Here is a 16,947-nt window from a genome sequence, read left to right as displayed (position 1 = left end):
CTCTTTCTGATAGCTCTTTGTGGTGGGCTATCCCACTTGGCTCTGTAGCCAATCCACTCTGGAGGGCCACTCCAGATTTTGCAGCCAGCCCGGGACAGCCAAGCAGCTTGTCACAGTTGGATACACCCACTCCGAAAACAAAAAAAAAAAATCTCTGAGAGCTGAGGATAACAAAGCCAGAGATCCCAGCTGAGCTCTGTGTGCACTCTCTCACACACACACACACACACACTCACACACACACACAAAACAAAAATACTCATGTTGACTACTCCTACTCTGAAACAATAGGACTGCATCCTGTGTACAGTTAATTAAAAATATATTTTTAAGCTTCAAATTCCTTTGCTGTAGCTAAGGAATTACACACCAACTAACTAGAAAACAGGCATTTGTGTGGCATAGCATTGATTTATCTGCATGTTTTCTTTGATTTATTTTCCATCTGACTTGTATCGCCTTTTAACATTCTTTGTAATTTCCATGTGGCGTGACTGCCATGACTGTTTTGAGGTGTGGTTTGTTTTCAGTGTGTTGTGTTGTCTATCCTGTCTTCCCTCTTTTTCTCCCTGATGTGACACTCACTCACGGCCTGTAATTATGCACCCAGCCCCTCTACTTTTCCCAGTCTCTGGAGTGCCACAGCCCTTTTCCTGTGGCAATTCAGAAGGGGAAAAAAAAAGGGTCTGTCTGGACATTTATTTTTGCACACCTGTAAACTGCTCTGTCCAGCGCTTTAAGAGGCTTGACAGGCTGGGCACTGCGCGGCCTTTGAGACTGTGTTTTAGCCGGTATTTATAGCTGCTCAGTGGGTTGCTGGCTGCTCGGCCCCAGGGCAGGGGTGGGACAGACGCAGGGTTATTGGGGTTTGACAATGTGGAGCCCGGTGCCAAATAAGAACTCACCACATGCTGGCGGCTGTAGAGGAATCAGGCAAGCAGTTGGTGGGCCATGTAAATAAAGACCGAGATATGGGATAAGACTGCATTTTTGTCTGGTTGTTGTGGTGTCTGTGTTGTGGTGATCCTTGGGAGGACCCCATCTTAGAAGCCCAAGCTAAATGCCTGAGAGACCACTGCTGTGACTTTGACTGTTTTGTTGCAGCACGGTGGTGCAATGGGAAGAGCTGATTCCTCATGGGAGTGTAGCATACAGGTAGCCTACATTAAATGTCAAAACACACTATGTTGCTGTCAAACCATGATCAGAAATAGGACTGTTGAGAGAGAGAGAGGGAGAGAGAGAGAGAGAGAGAGAGAGAGAGAGAGAGGGTCGTTGGGTCGATACTTGGCAGCCGTACGTGACATTCACTGATAACGACAGCTGTGAGGCCCGTGGCTGTGCACTCTCAGGTTCAGGCCCTGTGAGGCCCGTGGCTGTGCACTCTCAGGTTCAGGCCCGGGTGGCAGAGAGCGAGGGTCAGGGCCTACAGACACGTCCAGGGGAGATACGGGAGAGCTCGTAAATCACACGGCAGCCACCGTTCCTTTCTTTTCCTCCAAAAGCTCCAAAAATAAAGCATTATCTCGAGTGTGTGCTTCCTCTTTCTGCACCCAATAGCCCCATAAGCGTGCTCCTTAGAGATGATAAGCACAGGGAAACACACTTGAAGAAAAGAGGGGTAGTAAATTTCATTTTAAAAAAAAAGAAAAGGAAAAAAGAAAAACACCACTTCCTTTGTTGAGTCGAGATCACAGGTCTGTCTGAATCTAAACCCAGCCCATAAAAGCTGTGAAGGTAGTTTTTGTCTTTAGTGTGGGTTTTATGTTTTACTGTTTCCCCAATTTCATCTCCATGATTGAGGCCAAACTTCCCCATAATGAAAGAAATGTTGGTTAGCATGAGTAACTGCTAACACATTGAACAAATTTGCTGTGCTGCCGCTCAGCTGTTGTTTTCCTTATACTGACAACAGTCAGTAGAGCTCCAGAAGGTCAGCTAATGCTGTTATAGGCAGGTCTTGCTCTGGTCATATGTTACATGTGATTGCACTGCTCAGTGTCCAGCCCTGGGCCATTTCAAAACTGCCTGGGAAAACAGGGGCTGCTGCTGAAAGTATTTCCTCAATTGTGTGAGAAGGACTGTTTTGTTTCCGATGGTTTCCTCTGCACACAATTAGCCACTTCATTATTTCAACAATGAATTCAACATATTCAACAGAATCCAAGTATGTTTTACTCAGTTAACCTATCACATTGCACAAGACCATATGAATGACTGAGGGCACCGCTGCAATGCACTGTACTGTACTTTACTGGATTAGTGGCTTAGAACAGCATCAGAAGTCATGCAATACATAACCCTGCAACAGTAGCATTCGTTTGGCTGCTTTTACATTCACTATAGTTGCACATTTCTGCGTTTTACATAGTGATTGTTGATGTAGTTACCTTATTTAGTGTGTGTGTGTGTGTGTGTGCGTGTGTGCGTGAGTGTGTGTGTGTGTGTGTGTGTGTGTGTGTGTGAGTGTGAGTGTGAGTGTGAGTGTGAGTGTGAGTGTGAGTGTGTGTGTGTGTGTGTGTTATTATGGGAACTGCTGGTCATGTTGCTCTAACTAGTAGGCATTTCTGACTAAAGGGTTCTAAGAACTTCTACACTGTTTTTAGAACTGTTTACCGGTTTGCATTCTCACAGTTTTTTAAGCTGTTTGCCGGTTTAAATTCTCTCCATCATTACTCTGGTACAAAGGGAAATGAGGCCAGCTTTCCAAGTGATAACAGCAAATCAATCAATCAGTGATTTTATCAGGCAGACTAATTTACCATCTAACTGACATCATGGTCGCAGCCTATTTCTAACATGAACATAAAGTAATAAAACATAAACTAACTGACAATAAATACGCTGTGAGTAACTCCAGTATACATAGCCTACCCTATTGTGCTGGAAAATGTAGCCTACTTGTGTCTATCCAGGTTGAATACATTTTTACAGGCAGATTACATTACCATCAAATTGACGTTAGAGTAGCAGGCAGATCAACATTGCTGTATTCTTCTTAACTGCCCTGAAGGCATTTATTGCGTGACAGTAGCCAGCCTCTGCAACTTCCTCATGCAGGTCTTTTTTTTTTTTTTTTTTTTTTAATGTTAAGCACATTCAAAGTTGAATTATTTTCCATGGATTTTTTTTTTTTTAATCTACTGCCTTGGTTAAGTTGGCTATTGTGCTTGACCAATCAACATGTAAGTACATCAGTCACGGCTCCTACAGTATGTGCTGGAAAATGTCCCCACCCCAGAGGAAGTAGAATGTTAGTTAAAGTGGTAGTTTCTCAAAAGTCAGTCCAGTGCGCACACACACCTAAAGCCTGCTTCTTGTGTGTGAGTGAAACCTCATCCTCGGCGCCCTCCCTCTGTGTAATTGGGTCAGATGAGTGGCATGCTACAGCGCTTTAAATCCCTCACACCAATATAGAGCAGCGCTGTGGCCCTGGCTGCCATTCTGCCTGCATTACTGAAGGCTCCACACTGCCATTCAGCGCGCCGTAGTAAACAAGCGCTGCCTTCATCAGGAGCACTGAGTTCAGCTCTTCGGCTGGCAAACTCGGCAAACTCAAGCAGAGTATCTATAGTATCTCTGCCTCCTATGCAACCACATACACTCAAGGTAATAGCACATGTCCAAGAGCTTTAGTGACTGGAGGAAACATTAAAGCCCAGTATGAAACTACTGATTGGTTGTGGTAACAATCCTGAAAGCATTTTTAGTGTAGTGACACAATGTATTCAATTTAAAAATACCAGCAAATTGGCTAAACATTTAGCATGAGCGCAGTGAAAAAAAAAATGTTGGAGCATTTGTCAGTGTTGGCTGTGGAGACGGCCACCCGTGGAAGATCAGTAGAGCGGAGTACAGATGTGGTTTTGTTCCTCACCTCACATTTGTAATATGTGTCACATGTGCTGGGGACGGTTATAAAGCACCTCATATGGCTAGCCATGGCACACAGCACTCCCAACATGTGACAAATCCGCCGTTTGGGCTGCCAACAAAAAGGCTTCTGTGTCTGCTGGTGGGGGCTGTTACTTCTGAGGCATATTTGCATGCAGTTTTCCTCCGCATGGCCTGCCGTGCCAAGAGGCCTGAGATGAGAGAGGCTTGGCAGGCTGTGGGAGAGAATAGTAGTGGGCATGTGTGTCTGAGAGAGGTGAGGGGAGGGAATAGTGGTGGACATGTGTCTCTGAGAGAGGTGAGGGGATGTAGAACTGGGCAGCTGCAGTGCATTACGGAACACTGTGGAAGTTAATGTGGTAAATAAAGTTAAAATGTTGTGTAGTATTGTGTCTTTGTAGGTAGGCCAATTTATGTGGCCCAAAGCCATGCAAACACAATAATATTGAGTGTGTCTCAGTCAAATGACACACTATACTCTCATTTGTGCAGTGTTGCCCTCAACGTTACCCTCAGTAAAAACAAAGACATTGTTGTCTCACGTATGTGCTGGAGGGATATAATAGGTGACTTGGGGATTTGCTCTCAGTGACCATGCAAAAATATTTACTATTGCTAAGACCACACATTCACTCTCATTCCATCCAGGCTCATTCAGCTGAACTGTAAACAACAGCAGAGGCCCAAACAGCTGCTTGGGCAACAGCACACATGCCACAGCCGCACCAGCCCCACAGACAACAGTTGCATCCTGCTGCTGCCCGCTAGCCTGGGGCAGCCTCTGGACACACTCTCCACTGCTCGAGCTGATGCCTATCTTTTGTTGCTCTGCCATTGTCCTTCCGTCCGCTTCACCTTTTTCTGTTGTAACCCCAGCGATGGGATCTGCATATCAATGGGAGAAAGGGAAAGTTCCCCCTCTGGAACTAATTGGTGTTTGTCTCAAACCACCATATGGTCTGTGAGGTTTTCAACCTATGTGTGCTTTTAACTGGATACTCCCAGTTATAGGTTTACAGGAGGAGGCCATGGGTGTAAAACAGATTTTTCACTCTCAGAGTATTGTTCTGCAAGGGTCTTAATGAGGAGGGCAAAGGTGGTGACGGAGCTCTTGGAAGACACATCACCAATAACACTGACTAACTGTCATATGCCGCTATTACATAGAACTATTATGTGTGGAAATATTCAGAGCAGGGGGAAATCTAAGGTTAAGCATGCCTACCTATATTGTATACAATCTCATACATATCTGTATTCACCTTTTAAATTCCTTGCAATTGTACACCCCTCTCCACTGTCCATATGAGATATAAAGACAACTGTAAGTTGTTCGCTGATAATCTCTCCTCTCCTTTCTTTTCTTTCCTTGTACAGTATGAAACGGTGCCCGGGGTATGTCCCTAATGACATCAACACACATGGTAATACCATTCTAAATCCTCTTTGTGTTCTCTTGGAGGCCAGAAATCTGGAGACTAGATTAATAGATTACCTCAAACCGGGATGGATATACACTCCTGTTTGTAATTTCACCCCTGGAGAAGCCCCTCGAAAGAGAGTGGGGCCCAGAGCAGCCTTCATTGTTCTTTGTTGGTAATAGGAGGCAGATGTGGCTGTGTGGTACCGATCGCATTGAAGTCCTTTGTGTTGCTCTGAGCATGGAGTAATGGTAATGAACATCAGTCAGTGTGTGCCTCCCATAACCTAGCTTTGACATGGACTCAGCAGCAAGGAAATCTACTTTGTGTGGTTTTTGCTTGGAGACGAAAGGGCCCCACTTCAGTCACTGCAGCCCAAAATGAATTAGCAGTCGTTGCCACCAATGTGGCCCAGAGAAAGAGATACAAAACGGCATGTGATGTCTGGTTTCCATGAGCTTTAATATCGGAGAAGTAAAAACAGCCCAGATGAGGGCTTTAGGAGTTCAATGAGGACTTGCACGGCGCCTCTGTTCAGCTGCCAGGGCGCTCATTGATAACCAGTCTGACAGCTTTTCCCAGTCAGTCATATGACGTCAATCCCCTGACTCCGTATCGTGCTTTTAAAGCTTGCGAGGCAAGATTTTCTGGTTACAGGTTGAAAAAAGACAACATCTGAATCATTTGTACGTTAGCTTGGTTGCACAGCAGGTTACCGCTTCTATGGGTAACACAAAATGTGTCAATGGCCTACTATCTGTCTCGGTTTCTTTTTTTAAAACAACATGGGGCCTCAGCTTTAAGGTGTTATTTCCCAAACCAGGCCTCTTCGTTCTCTTTTGTTGTGCCTTTCCCCTCCACGTCAGTGTTTTTGAAAAACATCACTTGAACTAGTTAAAGAGGAGGTTTTTTTTCCAGGACCTAACTGCTGATATCACATGACTGCTGTTATGACTGAGCCCACCACCACTACTATGCTGCCTTGCTGGACAACCATTGTGATGTGGTCTGAGGGGTGCTCAAGTGTTAGTGCCTTGCATTCGTTTGTGCTGCTCTGTGTTGACAGTCTCTACCCCACCTCTGCTGAGGTCTTTGAGGTCAGCAATGGTGGGTAGTGGTTGATTATTACCTCACATCAGATCGTGTGACTGTATAACTGGGGCTAACCTCCCTGAACCAGTCGACCCTGACAAATAGATAGGGAGAGAGAAGGAGAAAGAAAGGGAAAAATAATCACCAGAGCTGTATTTGTCTTGTTTAGATAGGCATTTCTGGGGATTGTTTGGATTTGGATTAGACCACCATCAACTAACAATAGCAAGAGTCTGACCAAAAGCCTGTATGAAGCCAAAGATTCAGCTGTCAGTTTGTGCGCTTATGTTTGTGTGCAAAGGCTTCATCACACTGAGGATCTAATTAAGAGGTGGTCTTTCTGGGCATGCACGACACATCACCACATGAGACACTCGGGCTACTCCCCACCCCCACAACGCACACTCCACTTCTCCCCTCTCGCTCCATTCCTTTGTCTGGAAACCAGTCAATATATCTGACTAACTTGATGAACTGTGCTCAGTGCAAAGTTAATTTCTTTCAGGGTGCACGGTAGCCATGACGACCACCTTATTAGTGCTTCACAGCCATCTGCTCCAAACATTAACCTAGTATGGCTGACTAGAGTGAGCTAGCTCACTCGTGAACAGTACACAATGAATCTCCTCAGATCAATATTGCTCCCATTTTAAAAAAGGAGCATTATTACTCTCAGATGACTTCTATTCTATAAAAAACCCATATAATGTTATCCATAGCCTCTCAAGAGGAAATCCCACATTCTATAATTAATTGGTAATGCTTTTCACTGGCCCCTTTTCAATGTGTATGGTGAGCCAATGGCTGATGTTTGAAGACTAGATAAATCAAACTTGCTGAAGTATTAGCTTTATTTTGATATCTGCAATTGTAACAGCACAACCAAAAGATCTCTTTCTTCAAGAAAGACTTGGTTAAATGTCTGATTTCAGTTTGTGTAAATCCAAGCCCAGAAAAAGTGTTCACTTAAACAGGAAGAGGAAGTTGGTGGTAAACATGGGTCAGTCACATGAGAGGAAATCTAAACACTACACCCATGAAACAGCAGCAAGCTGGAAACCCCATACACCAACAGCTACTCCATTCATTTGCTCCAGACAACTCGCCTGCATCTGATTCCAGTTTTAAAGAGCTGCCCCCACTAATAAGCGCAAACATACAGTTGATTCAGCTATTTAATGGCAAGGAATTCCTCCCCTGAAACAGAGCCTTAATTCTCTGATTGAACTCTATTCCATATGAGTAGGGGGACAGGAATAGCTGAATGCTTTGATGTCCAAATGCAGTAGATGGTAAGATAATCACCAATGTGTTCCGCATCCGATATTGGCAAGGAATGTATCAATATCTTAGCTCTCATTGGTTTCCAGGCAGCCTGACCTCAGCGACTGTTGCCATGGTGTCTTTTCCCCTCCCGTGAGTGCAGGCACGTGACACAAGCCGTCTCCTTGTATGGAGGCTACGGCTGCTCGCACATCACTCAGAGCCAGGGGTGGGCTCACCGTGAGTCAGGCCGTCCAACAGAAGGGCACACACACACCACAAGACATCCAGCAACAACAACAAATACACGTCATGTGTTCTACTGCTGGTGGTGTGGTGCTATTCAGTAGGAGAGCACAGTGGAATTCATCAACTAAATCAACTTGTGACACACAAACAGTGAGCTGAATGCCTCTAACATGAAGCTAAGACGGGTGTTGGAGCGAGACCAGGACTCACACCTTGCAAGAGCTCCAGTGTACACACAGCACTGGCAATGCAGTCTGTTTCAAAGGGAGTAGCGCTCGGGCTGTCATGTGGGTAGATTAAGCTAGATTATTTGATCAATAGACAGGGCTGAGGGAATGCAAACCTGTCCGGACAGGACTCCACATGTCACTCCAACATCTCAGCACAGGGAGTATACTAGCACCCGTACTGACACCAGCATATTCAGATTCAGAATAAGTCATTTAAAAAATAAACAAAACAAAAAACATTACATTGTCAAAAACAAACCCATAAAGCACACACACGCGCGCACACACATATACACACACACACACCTGTCAGTGGTAGGGGACAAACCAGACTAGCCAGCTGTCATGGCTTCACATTCCTGAGTGGAAACCTAATATTGAGCGTTGTATGCTTGAGACCTTCAGAAGTAGCTAGTGATGTCACTGAGAGACTATGGTAAGGTTACGCTCTTGGATAGCACTCCTAGCCAGCTGACTCCCATTGGCGTGAATAGAGGGCCTAAATACCACCCTCCCCCTCCCAGCCCTCCCTGGGCTGTGTGACAGCCATTTTAGACAGGGCAAACATTTGAATGTGTTTAGTTGGCTGGAGTTGTCAAGACTCCCATCTCTCACATGGTGGGGGGAGGAGCCTGCTGAACGTCACATGACTGATGCATGATGAGGACAGGGTTGAAGTTTCCCTGCTCTGAATCACAGGCTAAGCTTATTAGTCATTTCACCCATTACCTCCAAAGACTATTGGGTGCTTTCAGCTTTTCTTTCAAACCGGTACACTGTGAAGTAAAGGACTTTTGAAGGTTTGACTGCAAGATCTGGCCAAGCCACCTCACAATCAATGTTAAAATGTTAGTGTGAAACAATGATTGGCCTACAAAAAAATGAACTGAGAGTGTGTGTGTGCAAAAGCATTCACAAAGTGTCTTATGCACATGTGGTGTATCCCTCTGTCTGCCTTGACTTACAAAACCAACTCACAAAAGTCATTTTGACATAAATGTCTACTTACAAAACAATAACTGCCAAATCAGTAGAACAGTATCTGAGAGATAGGAGTCTATCTAATACTAACTGGCAAATGTTTGTATCCATTTTTCTGAGTGAAACAAGTGACCCCGTTCTCAGATATGCATGTTTTCAGTTCAGATAACCTTTTTCTTTGAATTTCCACATGCGGTAGCGTAATGTACCCACACAGTTTTTGGAAACCACATTTATCATCACATGAACACCTTTTAAAAGAACATCTACCCCCAGAAGAAGACCACAACTCACAAAGGAAGTGAACACTTGTCAGGGGGAAATGTTGATAATGAACAAATCACAGGTTTATAGGACATGTGCGATCTGCCATTTAGCCGTCAAAAGAAAATGGTCACCTGATAATCAATAACTTTAGTTAATAAAGCCACATTTCAGTCTAAGAGGATGTTTTCATACTGAACTGAAGTGTTCATACTGCACGCCTTAGCCAGCCCTGTCTGGGCCTCCACTAAGCGGTGACGCTGCTGCTGTCAGACAGACAGCTTCTCCGTGAGCCAGCGCTCGTGGCGTGGACACATTCTATATTTCAGACACTACCTTGGCCAGCAACGCCACACCTCCCAACTCCACTACCCCCACCTAACTCGGCACACACTGTCACACACACACACACACCCCACCCCTTCTCCACCTCCCATGCCGGGATGGTGATGTTCCCACATCTAGAGCGGGCGGGTAGATGGCCTCAGAGATGCTACTCGCTGAGGTGGTTACGTAACGAGCGTGCCAGAATGCTGGGATAGTGTTTGTAAACAGAGCGGCCATGTGCGCTCGCTCACGTGGAGTGAGTGAGCTCCGAGTGGTGCCCTTGCCGGCTCACCCCTGAGGTAAACCCTGACACTGATACGCTCCTGTCCAGCTCCGGGCGCCGGGCTCCCACCCTGGCCGCGCCACACACACACCCCGCCGCCACACGGCCAACGCGTGCCAGCGTGCCAAAACCCACTCCAACAGGAAACGCCCAGCGCTGGGGTTGCCTTGAGATTCCGCAGCGCGGACATCGTTAACGTTACACTGGGGGAGTGTCCGCAATTATGAGCTGGAAGCTGTCTTATGATGACTTAATCAGACAAAAGAATTGTGCAATGTCACTCACAAACCGTCAGGAAGGCCTAAGATCAGTCTGTGGCTTCCCCCACGTGGATTGTGCTGCTTCACACGTTTCAAAGCCACAATGTTTCAAAATGAACACGGTAGTAAAATGAAAAAGATGGAAGTGAAATTAAGACACACAGCCAACCAGGTCTACAAGGAGAGCACAGAGGCAGGCAGGCACATAAAATGGCTTCTCAGAGCCTCTCCCCAGTGGCTGCTGCAGAGATGAAGGCAACAGCAGCAGGCAGATCAATACCACCTATCTCTCGATTTGGAATCAGGGACCCAGCAGCTGGTTACTAGGAAACGCTGAAGCTCTTTGAACTGCTCTAAACCTGTTCCACCATGTCATGATCCAAATGGCCCCTGGCTAGAAATATGATGCACTAAGCTGACGTCACAGGTCAAAGGTCAGCCTGGCTCATTGTAGCAGGCAGCATTGTTGTGGGATGCTGTGGTGGTGGAACATTCTTACAAAAACAGATATAGGTGGTGAATCGACTGGAATGTGCAGGGCCCTTTTGAGGCTGCACACTATAGAGGAGTCTCCTCCACGGTGAGCTTATCAGACTGTGCTGATTGATGAGAGCTGTCCGTGCCTACCTGATTGATTTATCTGACTCGCCTCCATTAGACAAAACCTCCCCACTGAGGTCTCCACTGCTCTGCTGTATTTCCATGTATGGATCAAGCATAGCAAGCTAGCAACATAGCTGTGTTGAGCACAGCACATTTTTTGTTGTTGCACAATGTATTAGTACTGAGATAAATATTGTTTTTCTACACAAGATGTTTAGAGAAATAATTATCACAAAGTAAATTGAATCATCGGTCTGTCTAGACATTCTGTCAATTTAGGAAGGGTTGTTTCCAAATATACTTGTTGGATTTAAGTCCATACATAATGCAACCCAATGTTGGCAAATATTTAAATTCAACCACTGTAGTAAATTCTTCCCAGTTAATTCAGATGTTTCATTGAATAATTTGACATGGTGCTGCTTGACTGTGCAAAGACAGATAACTTAATCTTTAAAAACGCAGACTTAAATCTATCCCCAGTGTTAGTAATCGGAGATATCTGAGAACAGTCTAAGCTTTGTTGTGAATAATAAATAAGTCTTTGCTTTCTATTCTCACAAGTTTAACCAAATCAGAAAATGATGCATTGCTGAACTCAGTGTACCCACAAAGAACACAATATATACGATATCAACATGTCTCCCACAGAGTGAGCCAAGACAGGGCAAGTCTATGGAGCTCTCCCCGACACAACAGCCCTGAGGTCAGACTCACTTGCGCTGGGCTGGAGTGTGCAGCCATGTTGACGCGCAGCAGTCACCGACCATGCTTACCATATCAAAACAGGGCCATGCCATGGGCCGGCTGCACTTACCCACCATGCTTACCATATCAAAACAGGACCATGCCATGGGTTGGGTGGAGCGCTCTGCCATTGTTACATGGAAGGCTCCTGACAGTGAACTCTCAGCACAGTGTACTGGAAGCCTCAGCCCCATACAACCACAAACTCTAATGGATTAACGCAATTTGGTCTCTTGTTCTGGATTGGGCGGCGTGACTCTTACACTAATGCTAATGAGCGATAATAACTGCTCTTAGTGCAGTCTCACAGTGACTTCACCATACTTGGTCTTTGCGTCGCTTTTTTTGCCATGAATGCAGAGAGCTTTAGATCCAGACATGTGGAGAGTGAGCGGTTCAGTGGAATGCACAGATCTGGTGGAATGTTTGTGTTTAAAGGGAGGGCACCAGGTAACAGGGACCGCTACCGTTTCTTTATCAGCTCTCCAAACAGCTGGATTGGCTCTCTCAAACTGTAATCCTTTGGTGAGGAAATTCACATCTGTTAATAGACCATTCAACAGCAACCCTTTTGTTGCAACACATGCTGGATAAATGCTTTATAACATGTCATTATTACAACAACACAATCATGTTAAGGTTGAGGTTTTGTGTTATTGAGTTTTACTGGGTATGACACTGGTGCAGGGTTGACATCTAACCAGATTCCTTCATTAAAGAGACCTTAACATGGGCACCTCCCATCTCTCAGAGGTTTGTAGCACCCTGTTAGGGACTCAAGGCTCTAACCCCTTGCAGGCGTGAGCTTTTTTAGCATATCAAACTGCCACTGTGAAAGTGCAAGGAGGGAATACACATGTCAAATACACAAACCCCAGAGAGCAGAAGGGGAGCCCTTCATCAGTCATATTCTAATGGCTAATTATGATGTTAATCCTAATGTTAGTGTAAGTGAGCTCAGATGCTTCAGAGAAAGCTCATTTGCAATTCATTTGTTCAAGGGGTCTTGGCTGGGGTTGTAAAAACAATTTACCATGGTTAATATGTGTAAAGTGCCGTGTGAGAACCAGCCCACACAAATTTAAATCTTTTATTACTGCTCTTATTAAACTTATCACACCCCATAGTTAAGTGTAAAGTTCATCAGCAACAGTAGCACAAAGACAGAACACACCAGAAACCACCCTTCTCTGTATTTACAGATACATACATTTGGGTTTGGTTGTTTTTGCAGTTTTAAACTTTCAACTTTAGGCACTAAACAGTGTAGTTGGACAAACACTAACATTAAATGACAATGTAAACACCTTTGTTGCTGGAATAAGTTTGCTGCAATTGACTGTTTAAGTTTGCTCTTAGTTTTGAATCTGTTAAGAACTAGGTCCCTCCCCCACACAGCTCAGTATGGAATCTGTCCACAGCATACTACCAGAGAGAGGCAAATATTCTCCAGACCCCTGAAACGGATCATGGAATGTGAACTTTAAAGGCATGGAATGGAATGGACGTGGAACATACACATACAGTGGAAAATGCATAGCCAGCATTTTTTTTTTTAAACCACATGACTTTATTTTCTTCAAACACTGAAAGGATTATAGATATCTCCCAGCACTCTGCATTTTCAAATCTTGTTTGTTTGTGTCTGTCTACTTTTAGATTCCTTTCATCGTCTAGAATAAACATATGTAGTAAAAAGAATTTCTCTTTTAATTGTTAAAAGAAAACCCTCCCAAATTCCCTTCCCAATTCCTCAGCTAATGGTGCCTAGGGATTGGGTTTCATTTCCTTTAAAGCTCCTGACCTTGTTGTCTTCCACCACTACAATTCCCCTCTCTTTTTTTCTCCCCTCTCCTTGGACTACGCTTGCCTTTGTGTCTGCTTGTCATTCATCAGTGAATGCAATGAAAGCTGATTCACGAGATGCACAAAGCCAGAAGCTACACTATCCCCCGCTCAACTCCACTACAGGCTCACTGCCATTATAGCACCACTGCCCCCAAAAGAACACTCGCTCAAAATTCCCTCCATTCACACTGATAAGCAGGAAAACATCACAGCACCTGCATAGTCATTACTAAAACACACTCATGAAGGAACTTTGATAGATTAAATAAATGTATAGCTAAAATATCTCACCATCCAAAAAAGAACAAAAAAATCAGCATAAATAGTTTCCCTTCCAAAAACACCCTCTTCAATAGATCACTCCTAACACAGATATCCAAATAAGGACAACAGGCATTTAAGAGATAAGATACATTTTCAACTGGGGGCTTGAGTGTTCCATTAATAGCAGATGTATTTGGTGATAAAGCCTCAAGAAAAGTAACCAGCAGCTATTCAAAGGTCACCATTTTTTATAGCAGTAAAATTCCTTAGACCAAGAAGTGTCTAGTGGACCATAGCAAAGGATTAAAATCACTGTGATATCTCTCTATTTCTACTAGCTGAAAAAAGAAAAAAATGTCAGCCATGTTGGAGAGCTTTATCTAATATCCCCTCCTTATTATGTTAGCTCTCGGTGCTACTGAGGATATTAGCATGCCAGGGCTAAGCCTACATTAGCTGAAAATACTCTCAAGCCAGAGGGAAACAAGGACAAGACAAGGAGAAACACAGAAAATAACTCTCACCTCGGTTTACGTCCCTCCACTCTGTAGAATTCCAGCAAACCGTCTGGCTCTCCTCTTTAACAAATCCTAAAGGGCAGCCATCTTGCTTCCTCCTGTTCTTCTATGAAACAGACTATCCTCCACATCAATATTCATGGGCCAGTCTGACGTCTGCCTTCATCATCAGAAGGAGAAGCCCGGCGTCGACGCTGTTGGCCACTTGGAGCACACGCACACACACTCGGTCTCACACACGTTGACACACATACACAAGCACCTACGTACGCACTCACTGTATGCAGTTCTAGCTGAGGCTGTGGCTGGCTGACTGGACAGTGGTGTGCATGTGGATCTGGGAGAGCCTGCTCTGCTGGCAAGCTGAAGTAATCGCAAAATCACCTTCCTGCTGAGTCCTTCCCACACAAAGGGCCAGGGCTCCTTCTCTCTCCCCCCTCCTTCTCTCAGCCGTACACAATAGTGCACACTGCTGAGGCTGGCCCCAAGCACTGGAGTGGATCACTGCACAGGATATGGCTCCAGCGAGTCAGACCGCAGAAGGGAGGAGGGAAAGACTAGACAAAACAAATGAAGAAGCATGAAAGAGTTATTCATGAAAAGAAGAGAAGCGATAGTAAAAATATCCAGTGATGTTTGTCTTCTTAAGGACTCAATCCTTGATCCAACAGAAGCTCACTTTATAGTCCCATGCTGTCCTCACTTTGTGAAGAACAAGATTAAAAAGACTTCCACTCCACAACTGTGGGTTTATAAGGCTGACAAAAAGCACCCGCCTCCAAGAAACAGGAAGGAAGAGTGAGTCATACTAAGACTCAGCAACATGCGGGCTGCTGTTTGCTTTTTCTTCTTCTTCTCTCTCTTTTGGCCTCTTTCACTTGCGACTATTTGCAGGGTTCTGTGTGTAACGGTGCTGGTCAGGGGAACTCCCCTCTGGCATGGCCTTTGCCTCCTGCTCTGAGTGCGGGGTGAGAGACTCCTCTTGTCCCCGAGAGGCAGCCCTGCCCTCGTCTCCACAGCCACGCTCTTATTTTGGCCCAGCCTTGGCTCTCTGGCTCATTTTGGAGCAGGGGGAAGACAACACTCCGACCTTTGAAAGGCTCAGCAGAGGCAGCATATTTCTCTCTTTATGTGCGTGCCCAGGCCCACCTCCTGTTTACATTGGCCACGTGGGCTTCAGCACGCAGCCTGTTTGGTGGAGACGTGAAGGAGGGTGGGGGGGAGTTTAAAAAGACTAATTCAGCAGTGTGAACCGGTCGAGTGGAGAAGACAGAGTTTGTGTGTGTGAGTGTGTGTGTGTGTGTGTGTGTGTGTGTGTGTGTGTGTGTGTGTGTGTGTGTGTGTGTGTGTGTGTGTGTGTGTGTGTGTGTGTGTGTGTGTGTGTGTGTGTGTGACAGGCATTTACACGTGCGGTGATCATGGATGAGGTCTGATTTTGAAATGAAATGTTATACTGGCTGCTAGGTGGCAGTGCTTATGCCTGTTTCGTGGAATCTACTCTAAATCAGACATTCTTCAATTCAAGATGACTACACAGTCAGTAGTAAGCTTGTTTGTTTAGGTGACAACACTCAAACTCCAAAAGAACAATAATAATGTTATTACATCATTAAAACAACAAAAGCCCACTACCACATAACCAATCTTAAAATAAATGTAAAACAACATTTGTTGCATCATCCAAAATGGCTGCCAGCACCATGTGATGTGCTACATTAAGTGCTTTAAATGTTCTTTTCAAAGCCTTATACTGTAGTAAAGTAAGCTACATTTACACACACACATTTGCCTGCTACGGTAGTGTATTGATGTTGTTCTGAGACGATAGAGCTTTGAAAACGTCACTTTGTGCATCACACAAAAGTCAAAAAAATAAATTGAATTGAAAGTGAATATTAAAATGAAATTAAATAAAACAAAGAAACAACAACAAAGAAACATCCAATCCATCCCTATTGATTATTCCAGTCGCTGAAATAATTTCGAAATGGTGCTGCACATGTGAAAGTTAGCAGTCTTTCTCTCTGGCAAAGAGAGGGAAAAACCTTTCTGTCCTATGCACATTTAAACAGGTGGTTCTTGTCTGAAAATAATCTGCCTTTGGCTCTTCTCCAGTTTTAAAAAGGAGACCCCGCCCCTTTCCTGATGGCCTGCTATGTCTACTAAACTGCTTGGTTGCCCTGCCTGCCTTCCAAGTCAAGCTGCAATGACATTTGTTGACTCAATAGTTTCAGGCTGGGAGCAGAAAAGGAGATTTGTTTTTACTCACAGCGGAGGAGGGGCAGAGAAGAGGGAGGTTGAGAGGGCGGGAGGGGGGGCTGGTTTAGTGGTTCCACCAAGACTACCGGGACAAGAGACAGGTCTCACAAAAGACTGAATGTGAATCTTAAGCTCTATTCATTTTAGCTAGCACTGTCATTGTGTGTTCCGCTCTAAGCTAAGATTTCACCAAGATCAAAATTGTGGGTACACAGTAGTGATAGTAGTCATACTAACCTGTTAGCTATATCACACAACAGAGTTAGTTATGCACAAAAGACATAAAACAAACTCCCAAGCCTGTATCTTATAGCGCTCTCCTTTGAACTAACCTCTGGACATTGGCCAGACCCCTATTGGCCTCTATTGGCGCTGGTGATATGTATAAAGACTATCTCAATAAGGCAACTTACACAACACCCTGCTGCAGTGCCCACATTCTGC

At 44.8% G+C, this 16,947-nt stretch overlaps 1 protein-coding gene across 1 annotated transcript in view; it reads right to left on the bottom strand.

The window, feature by feature from the left end:
• Positions 1-14,675, bottom strand: part of tet2 (tet methylcytosine dioxygenase 2) — a 32,149-nt gene extending 17,474 nt beyond the window's left edge. The window contains exon 1 of the mRNA XM_062530666.1: positions 14,251-14,675. The gene's annotated coding sequence lies outside the window, so the exon portion shown is untranslated. The remainder of the gene's footprint in view (positions 1-14,250) is intronic.
• Between the last annotated feature and the right edge of the window lie 2,272 nt (positions 14,676-16,947).

Source organism: Sardina pilchardus, chromosome 2 (assembly GCF_963854185.1).
Source record: "Sardina pilchardus chromosome 2, fSarPil1.1, whole genome shotgun sequence".
Classification (NCBI taxonomy): domain Eukaryota; kingdom Metazoa; phylum Chordata; class Actinopteri; order Clupeiformes; family Clupeidae; genus Sardina; species Sardina pilchardus.
Note: the sequence above shows the minus strand (reverse complement) of the source record. Positions and strands in the feature narration are given on the sequence as shown.